Source organism: Mizuhopecten yessoensis, unplaced genomic scaffold (genome assembly GCF_002113885.1).
Source record: "Mizuhopecten yessoensis strain PY_sf001 unplaced genomic scaffold, ASM211388v2 scaffold10829, whole genome shotgun sequence".
Taxonomy (NCBI): domain Eukaryota; kingdom Metazoa; phylum Mollusca; class Bivalvia; order Pectinida; family Pectinidae; genus Mizuhopecten; species Mizuhopecten yessoensis.
In genome coordinates, this window is record NW_018408742.1 from 551620 (window position 1) to 562589 (window position 10970).

Below are 10970 nucleotides of genomic sequence, written 5' to 3' on the forward strand. Positions count from 1 at the left end.
ATCATTAAACGCTGAACAACTGAATCGTATAAATACACTACATGGCACTAGGGCTACAGTGGCGTAGCAAATCATTTTGCGAAGTGTATGCTTACAGAGGGGGTCAAGCGTCCGAGGCGCGTAACGCAGGAGGAGGGGGAGGGTATGGAACGAGGAGTTCCCTCTCCCTTAACTGGAAAGAAATTGAATTCTAATAGGCCCTAGATAGCAATCTCTTGTATTCTGGGAAATCCTTTTAGTCTGATTATTAACAAGTAAAAACGACTTTCTATATGAATATAATTAATTTTTGTACTTCGCTAAGTAGTTCTTGATTTATATAAACCTGCGATATTTGTCATGTACAGTGTATAGACAAAACACACTATTTTATCAGACTAACATTTTCAAGAAGAGGTTTTGTTTCATTCTTTTCTATTTTATTGATACAGACGGTTCATCTTTATAATAAAAATGAAATTAACAACATTATCTGATTTTTAAAAAAATCTTGAAAATTTAGTGTATTCTTGAGCATACAAGAATACATATATGCTATGCCACTGGACTATAACATAATGTATTACAAGCAAGAAATGTTCGGGTGTATCAACCTGGGAAGGTGTGGTTAAAATGACCAGTCAACTGTTAAGTTTCCTGTCTGGTAGTTAGACATATTTGGACGTCTGCTAAGCGCGATCCATCTCAAACATCTCTGCAGATTTTCGGGGTTTCGGGAGTCAGAATGGCAAAGTCCCTGTACACAGTGTTTGAGCATGGTGAAGTGTTACGGTGTAAAACGCTTCAAACCGAACACAAAATTAACACTGTAGCCTATGGGAAATGGCGTCGTCTGCATTTGTTTGTCCGACCCGGAAGCGATTTGCACGCGGGAGTTATCACGTGATAAAATGAGCCTGTCTGATTGGTCAAGCGTGTCAGCGGTGGATGGTGTATTGCAGGTCCCCACCTATCTAGACCCTTGGCTAATGTCAGGTTGTCACCTATAGGTTTAGAACCCAAACGAGATGAAAGTTGGAGATTGATTCATCATTTATCATTTATAAATGATTGTGTAGACAGTTCTAATCATGCTGTACAGTATCAAGCTTAAGCTCAGGCCATTGATATGATCAGTAAGCTAGGAAAGGGTGCTTCTGCATTCAGGGTGGTACCAGTCAACCAAGGTGATTTGAGCTTTTAGGTTTTCAGTTGCAAGGGTCATATTTTGTGGATAAATATTTGCCCATGTGTTGTTCTTATTCATGTGCTTTGTTTGAAACAATTGCCACATGTTTACATATCGGTCCAAACTAGAGTCTATAGTCCATTACCGGGATGATTTCTTGTTTTGGGGTGACTAGTGGTAGTGGTGATCGCCTCGCATTAATGCAGACATTTGCAGGTACTGCTCACGAATTTGGTGTCCTTCTTGCTGCGGACAAAACAGTTGGTCGTTCCTTTATCTTAGTTTTCTTGGCTATAAGTTAAATACTTTAGATATGACCTTTCGAATTCCAGTTGAGAAGTTAGAAAAATTCCAGTTTTACTCATTGGGCTTCTTGTTGTAAACAAAACAACCTTGAAAAAACATTAGTCAGTTGTAGGTGTCGTGAATATTATTTGCCACAGCCATCCCTTACATCCGGGCGTTCAATAGGCGTTTTCATGACGTACTCAAAGCCTCTCAGGGTATGATTGAAGACATGGGGGACTTAACCTCTGACTTAACCTTCATGGAACTGGTTCCCGTCCTTCTGTCACTGATGATATGGGGATCACTATTACAGAACAAAGCAAAAACTGTCTTAAGCATAGAAAAGCAGGTCCTGGTAACAATAATTATTATTCTTAATAGAAATTGTATTCTTAATAGACCCTTGTTGTTCAAAATCAACAAGGGTCATGCGGTTGGTCCGTTCACTTGCACTAGCACCAATGGCACAATGTAGATTCAGAGCCAGCAGAAATCCTAGTATCGTTCCGAATGTTGATCTCCAAGCTGAAACTACAAAATTGATTTCAGCCTCTATTTCTGAGAATATTACTAAAGCGTAGTATCATCTCGCCAAGTCCTGGCCTCCACCGTTGCGTGATACCATCAACTTTGTATCATATATGTCTACGGGCAGTTATGCTTCAAGCACAGCAAAGTCCGTTCTGTCGAATAAACTGTTACAGGCCAAGAGGAAAATGATAACAGGAATGCAAAGGTTTTCAAAACGGGTAGATGCTAGGATGCCTGTTACTCCTGACTTGTTGGTGAAGCTTTTTCAGGCCCTTCACGTGGTTTGTTGTTCAAAATATAAACAAATATTGTATTCTGCTGGGTTTTTTTGTTCTATTTTGGGGGGGGGGGGGGTGTCAGAATGGGGGAATTAGTAGTTGACAAGCTGGGAGTTACCTCCCATACATGTACACTGTCCATTAATAATTTCATGCTATCTACAACAAGTGTTCAATTATCACTGTCTAGTTCCAACGATCAGTTAAGTAAATGGGTGACAGTATGATTAACAGTAGACATTCCGCCAATATGCCCAGTTTTGTTGGTAAAAACAATCCTGGCTGTCCGGCCAAATAAACCGGATCCATTTTTAGTCATTTTGGTGATTTGCCTGTCACAAAAAATCAATTCAATGCCTTGTTAAAAAAGTATCTGAACGCAGCTAGAGTATCTACAGAGCGATATATATCGCACTCGTTTACAATAGGCGCTGCACCTAAAACCTCTGCAGTTGGTGTGTCTGATGCTGAAATCTAACAACTGGGTGTATGGGAATCGCAGGCTTTTAGGTCGTACATTCGAGTCCGAACCATAGAATTGTGCTGAGGCTTGTAAGACTCATACACTACCTTGCAGTAGTCTTGGGTAAAACATTAACTTAACATTGCATAAATGTATTTTTTTTGGAAATACCATCGCAAGTGTATAAATGTATTTTTAAATTTTGTTTAAGTTAAATCAAAATAATAGTAGAACCGATGGCATTTATAGAGGATAACCTGTCAGCCTTACATATGACTGTCAGTTCAAGACTTTGATATGTCAGAAATCGTATTTGGTTTGTGGGATCCCCGTTAGTAAAGATGCCTTTTACCACGCAAAGAAGTCAGTGGATGGGATTCACCTTGGACTGAGCCACTTCCATGCTTGTGTGTGGTGGCAGGGGAAAGGTGTCCTACGTTGGAGAGAACTGGAGCCTTTCGTTAGACATCTGTTGACGGTCGAGGACTTTCCCCAGATTATGGTAATTCACTGTGGTGGGAATTATCTTTGTCAACATGTGAATTGTGACCTCCGTCACTCTTTATTGAAATCCCCGAGACAATATTGGTTTGGTCGCAAATCCAACATTGGTAGGAGAGGCGAAACGAAATTGTTCATAAGACTGTTGATATGGCCAGAGTGAGGGTCAACAGTAACGTGGCAAGTCATTTCACAGCCTTAGGAGGCAGTTACATTAAATACCATGAGATACGGGAGGATTGCCCTGATCTTTTTTGGACAAGGTCCATCTGTCTGAGTTAGGCAATGAAATGTTATTGTACCATTTGCAGCAGGGTCTTGGCAATATTCTTTCAAAAATATTGATATGTAAAATTGTTATTCAGGTTTGGGATTGCGATTATATGGCTGTGGCGGTTCGGTGCAAATTTTAACCATATTGACCAGTTGTCAATCAATGAACAGTTTCACTTGAACTACGTTTGTGAAGTTACAAATTGTATTTGCAATTTAATAGCAATTCATTTGAAGTGTACAGCTGTTCCAAGTGTTCACTTGAATTTCAAATATTTCTAATTATTAGAAATAATATAGGACCAATTATTGTCGAATAAGAAATTGGTAAAGTGGGAAAAATGAGGTGTACATCTGTTTCCCGTGTTTACTTAATTCCTCCTTCATATTTAAAATTGTCCTAAGATTTGAATTTTGCACAAGTTTGATTAAGTTGATCTGCAGTTACAGATGTATCTCAGTTTTGTTTGCCCTATGACTCTAATTTAGAGTCGGTGATCACATCTGTATGAAGCAATGGCCATATAATCGCCAAACCTTAAAAATATTATAGTTGCTAATTTGGTGTTTGCGTTTTTTGTGTCTTTGATAATGTATTACAAGTAAGAAATGTTCAGGTGTATCAGGTTGGGTAAGTGTGGTTAAAATGACCAGTCAACTGTCTAGTAGTTCGGACAAAACACAGGCACTAGGCTAGAACGTGACTCAACGCCCGTTTGCATATCTATAAGACAAGGCAAGTTTACAGAATAATGATATAGCGCCCTATCTAGCTAGAATAAGCCACTCTAAAGCGCTTTACAGTGCATAGATATACAATTTATCCAACCAGTACAATTAGCATAAACATGAATCAATACAATTTTGAGGCATTTGCAGGAGCTGCCTTATCAGGCGCTTATCTCCCTGTGTGTGTGCTGGAGATGTCCCTGCGGGTATAGGGCGTAAGAATTGTACATGCTGCCCCCATTGCATGACCGTAAGAGGCGACAAAATTTGGGATCTTATCTTTTCTCTTCTTTCTAAACAACTTTCTTCTTCCTTATGTCTCTTTCGACAATGCCTCACTTTTTGCCTTTAGTTGAGCGTTCGCCCCTGTGAGGAAGGCTTTGGGTTCTGTCCCCTGGCCGAGACATACCAGAGTCTGTAAAATGGTAGTTTCTATTCCTGCTTAACGCTCAGCAATTTAGGATTGGGACGACTGGTTCGGCCGTTGTCGGTATAATGTGACCGGGTGGGGTGTCCTGCTGGGTGTCTTCGGCAGTATGTTTCAGTGCGGTAGCACTATAAAGTCGGCATCAGGTCCGCACTGTCACAAGGAGACAAACACGAACATATCGCAGCCTCAAAACACACACACAAACACTACGAGCATGCATGCATCTTGCACACAGGGGATCGGAGGCCGTCCTTGAATGACCATAGCTGTTGATAGGACGTTAAACAATACTAACCCAATATATAATTGATAATGTATATGGGACTTATGTTTTGTTTGGAACACTAACCTATCAACAATTCGCGATTCGTGGATGTAAGCTCTGTAACTTTTGAGGCAGACCTAGCACGGAGTCGGAGACGGACACTGAGAGTAGTATATTCAGGGAACATCTCAAAATCTGTATTAAGGATTCCTTTCCCCCTGCTTGCGACAAAACACTAGAGGGTTAACAGAAAATGATTCTTATGACTTATGACTAAGCATGGGAATTGTTTTCCGAGACGGTTATTTAAAGATACATTCTAACGTAACGTCAGTATAACCTTTTCACTTTTTTTCAGTTGGTAGCTATAGGTAGGTATTTTTTCGGCTTAAGCAGATTTCTTAATAAAAAACGATAACTTTCAGCGATGTTTCAGTCCATTTTTCATCAAAAAAAAATAAAAAATAAAAATAAAAAAAAAAAAAAAATTAAGAGATTCCATTTTTTGTGGGTCGGTCGGGAAACAGCAAAGTTGTTCCTACATTGGAACAAATCAAATAATATTAAGCTGTCACCTTCGACAAATAGTTGCAAATACATATTGATATATTCGGAAATTCTCGTAAATATTCTGATTTTCACCTATTTATCACGAAAATGTATTTCTATATTGCAGTTCTAGTCTAGTTATAAAAACACACGTAACTCTTCCTAGACAAAATCAATTAAAAAGAGCGCGCTGAGATCTTTAGAGGAACACGTTCAAATGTATGATTTACTTTAATGCAAATCAATTTACAATCTGTATATTGAAACTTTTTAAGTTTGATTTGCACAAGCCAAGTAAATTATAATAAATTGTATGATACGTGGTACGTGGCACGTAATACTTATACATGACTATGTATATAAATCAATGTATCGTTGTATTTGTTAATACATGCAATAGAGACATTTATTATAACATGCTAACTATAAACGCGGAAGATACATTTGTGGGTCTGGATCACATAAGGGTGGGGGATATCCCTACCTGCGAGGTGTTACGGGCCCACATATGTATACTCCCATGCATCTTAATCTGTAGATGTTTAATACATATAGTATCTCATGTGATATCTTTTGCTAAGTGCACATAACTTATAGAAAATTCTACATTAGATATGTATGTATTTAACTTTTAATCATAACTATTATATACATTAAGTATAATTTAGTTTCAACAAAATTATCTAGATTTTTATGCAACGAATACTTTTTTAATATTTTGACTATGTCGGGGATGAATCCGTTCTGGTACGGTCTACCTAGTCGAAACAAAAAGAGTCTTGTAATAAAACCTTTATAAACAAGAGACATTGGTTTCATTCTACACAATCTTCCCAAGAATAATAATTTTCTAATGTCTATATATGCCTCAATAGAGGTCCAACCGAGTAAGGATGTACACATGTCTGTTCTGGTTCATTTTTCAAACCCTTGAATAGATTTAACAATAAAATGTTGTGCTCTTTCTAACATTATTATTTCGGTTTTTATCAATTGCCAAAGCTCGCACCCATATAAGGCGGATGGATAAACTTTAATTTTGATAAGCTTCGTTACTGTTAAAGGGTTGAGAGCACAGGGATGTGCACCGGAACGAACAAGGGACATCATACCCGATCTTAACTTATTACATGCAAGTGCTGTTCTCTCAAAAGAGTTCTGTTTTAAGTTTAATAAAATACCAACATGTGTAATGCCGTCAGTCTGTGGCATAATACTATCGTAGAGATAAATATGTGTATACATAGTACAAGTTCTACTACTTGGGTTTGTGAAATTTACCATTTTGCTTTTTACAACAGATAATGAAAAACGCCATTTTTTACTATAATTCTCACATATTGACATCATTTTCTGAAGACTTTTAAGACTCGTACTCACCAGACAAATGTCATCTGCCTGTGTAGGAACATTAACATTTAAATGAACAATTACTGCACCTAAACCAGAATTCTCTATTTCATTTAATAAATCGTTAATAATTACTTAATACATTTTGGCAGACAACGCCCCTCCTTGTAATATTCCACGTTCCATTTTGAGCATGGAGGACTTTAATCCATTAAATAAAACACAACTTTCAACATGTGTGTACATGCATTTTAGTAAAATCCACGTCTTGGCGTTTAGACCCAATTCATAAATTTTGTACAATAACCCAGCGTGCCACACAGTGTCAAACGCTTTGATACTATCTAAGAAAGCAACGCTGACGTTGGAAGCGTATTCAATATTATGACTAATGCATTCTTGAAGACTGAATGATGTGCATAAACTACACAAATTCTTTTGATAAGCAGACTGTTGTATATTTGGAAATACACGGGGATTTAAAACTCGTTGAATTCTTTGTGATAAAACAGTTTCAAACATTTTAAATAATATAGGTAATAATGTAATCCCCCTGTAGCTATTGGGATCTTCTTTCTTTTGACCTTGACCTTTATACAAAGTTATAATAATACCTTTTTTCCAGCCATTTCATTTGTAATATATTTATTTTTTTAAACATTATTAAATAAGGTGGCGATATATTCAAAAAGTGTTGTTCCACCGTGTTTAATATTTCTAAACCACAACATAACACCGGAAAAACTGGATTGGAAGTAATAGACGAACATGGATTCCGGAAAGGAGATGTTATAGTATTATACATATTTAGTTAATGATTAAATACAATTATGTTATTATCTTGATCACATGATGTCATCTTTTGTTATTGTTAAATTGTCAATGTTTAGACATTTGGTATACACAGATTTTTTATGTGTAAGACCGGGTTTTTTTCCTATGGGCGCTGCGCCCCCCTGCGTATGGCTAACTGGTGTAGCTTATCTATTGTTAAAACAGATGGCAGAACAATAATAGTCGCTTCCACAAGGACCTGCGAATTTGTTACATCTATACTTGGACCTAAACTAAGGTGTTTATAGTAATTTTACACCTTTTTGGGGATTTGTAGCATTTTTACCGAAAAAGAATCTAACACCGGGGCTCGGGGAATTTCTTTTAACTCATTCGGCGTCAGAGTAATACAACAGAGGTCCTGGGTGAGATCCTTAGCGGAGACATTGAAATATCAATTACCACGGTTACATACTTGCCGCAGTGAGCCACGAAATGTATGATGTGTCTGAAATGTATAATGTGCCTGAAATGTATAGTGTGTCTCCATATCATGTTACCTGTTCGCTTACCTGTAGCCGAGTACATGTGCGTGTACACACTCTGACATACCCTATACGCTACGTTCCATATACAATTATTTTTGAAATGACCCCTGTATTTGCTTGTCTATGTCGCTGTCTCCTTGCTCCGTCTACTCCAAAATGAGAAAGGTCTATTAGGACGAGGAAAAGTGATAAAGATAGTGCCTGCGCCGGGGCTCGAATCCGCGACCCTTGGCTCTCCAGCCCGATGCTCTACCGCTGAGCTAAAGGGAAATTCCCTACAGCTGACGCTTGTAAGGCAACTTAATTAATCGACATCTTTTACACTATTCCCCCCTTTTTTCGAATATCAACCCAGGTTCTTTGACTCCCCACCAAGGGTTCTCCTACCTTGAACGGGGAGGGTCAACGGCACCAGTTTGTAATAGGACGAGGAATAGTGATAAAGATAGTGCCGGCGCCGGGGCTCGAACCCGCGAACCTTGGCTCTCCAGCCCGATGCTCTACTGAGCTAAAGGGAAATTCCCTACAGCTGGACGCTTGTAAGGCAACCTAATTAATCGACATCTTTTACACTATTCCCCCCTTTTTTCGAATATCAACCCAGGTTCTTTGACTCCCCACCAAGGGTTCTCCTACCTTGAACGGGGAGGGTCAACGGCATCAGGTTGTAATAGGACGAGGAATAGTGATAAAGATAGTGCCGGCGCCGGGGCTCGAACCCGCGAACTTTGGCTCTCCAGCCCGATGCTCTACTGAGCTAAAGGGAAATTCCCTACAGCTGGACGCTTGTAAGGCAATCTAATTAATCCACATCTTTTACATATTTAACAATACACTGAATACTCATTTGTACTATTTATCTAGTCAAAGTTCAATTTGTAAATCAAATTCATCTATGATATATTTAATTTCTTGCAATTATGTCTGAACAAGCTATATGTGTATATGTTCCTGTTACGTGTATTAAAAAGATCCATTCAAGAGAAAGCAAATGATTGCTACATAGATTTTTTCACAAACAGGGCAGGAAAGCGATTTCTTTTACAATTGAAATGAAACGATGTCGTCTGTAAAAACTTAGAAATAGTACATCCTCGTTGTATGTAAACTATCTAAAAGATCCCCGTACCGCCAAAAACCGTAACGAAATATTGGAAACTTGTTATTCCAGGCCTGATTTATGACCTTAATTAGATGTTACTTGGACGTTAAGCCAAATAAAACCAAAACCTAGCGGGGGCTTTTATGAAAAGGTTAATAAAGATTAGATAAGCAAAATCTAATCAACAATCGTGTTCTGAGAGCATGAGTACACATTACTGCAATGCACCGCTTAAATTGTACTCAATGCAGGGGAAGTAACTCGTGGAGAAAAATCAAAGTGTCCCGTTTATTAGTTTACTGTTATTATTCATCTATAGAAGAAACTGATTTATTTATGATTGTATTATTTTCACTCCTACAATTCACTTCGGGTTTAACATGGATTAACTTTCCCAATTAAAGAGCTATCGGACGGGACATAAATGGTGATCTGATAACCCAATCTCTACCCAGAGTTGTCGTACTTTACACTGTAACTTTAACAGCGAGTCTGGTTTTAAAACACATGTCCAGATACAAACTGCCCTGATCGTTTTTCCTGCATATAGCTATGGAAAGCTTATAATATATGATAACACAATCATTGGCGTCATAACATGTTGGAATAAGAGGAACAAACACCGCATATAGCAGGTACGTGTACTGTGCTGGTGGATAAATTCAACATCCTCAACTCGTTGTAGGCGAGCCGATCTAAACTATATATAATACTTCTAAGCATAACTACAAGAGCCGGAAGAGGGGTTTATCCTTGACTGAATATCGATCTCTGTGTAGGCGAACATATCCCGATTTGGATACTGTAACGTTATAGACCTGACCATACGGACTAAAGTTGTTAGGAACTATAAGAGGAAAAAAATATGTTATAAAGACGCACACTTTGGACGGTTTAATAATTTACTTGTATCAACGGACTTGACTGAATTTTTCCTAGATCCCGTGCACCAGACGATATACATCCAGGTATTTAGAAATAGCGGACGAATGCATTATCAGACCTAATGACAAACCATGGTTTAACTCTGACCTGAGATGTGGAATTAGAAAAAGAGACGGACTTCTCCATAGATATAAATCCAATCGCACTCCAAATAATTTGAACAATTTCTGGAAGCAGCAAAATAATGTAAATGATCTTAAAGAATAGCAAAAGAATTATTTTATGTGGACGTTAACGACCTATTAGACGATCACAATGAAACAAATCCCAGATTTTTTTGGGAAACTTGTCCGTAGGTTAATTAAATCATCTGACACCTCTAATAATATACCGCCTTTAAGGAGTGCGACAGGAAATATTGAAACGGAGATGACATTATTTAAGATTGACATACTCAATGACTATTTTGTTTCTATATCTACCATTGACGACACTGACGTACCGGTAATAGAACCCAGGACTGACTCGAATATCTCGGACATACCCTTTGATATCAACGACATTATTGACATTCTTAAGACTCTGAAAAGTCATAACATGCTTAAAGACACTGCTAGTACAGTAACGTATCCTCTATCGTTGAACTTTCGTTCTTCTTTGGAGACTGGGTCTTTCCCCAAACAATGGTTTAAAAAGGGAGATAAACAAGACCCCTCCAATTATAGACCCATTGCACTAACAAGTGCTATTGGTAAAGTTTTCGAAAGATAAGTTTCTCAATATTTACAAAACTACCTTTAGACAATTCTGTTATACATAAATATCAGTCAGGTTTC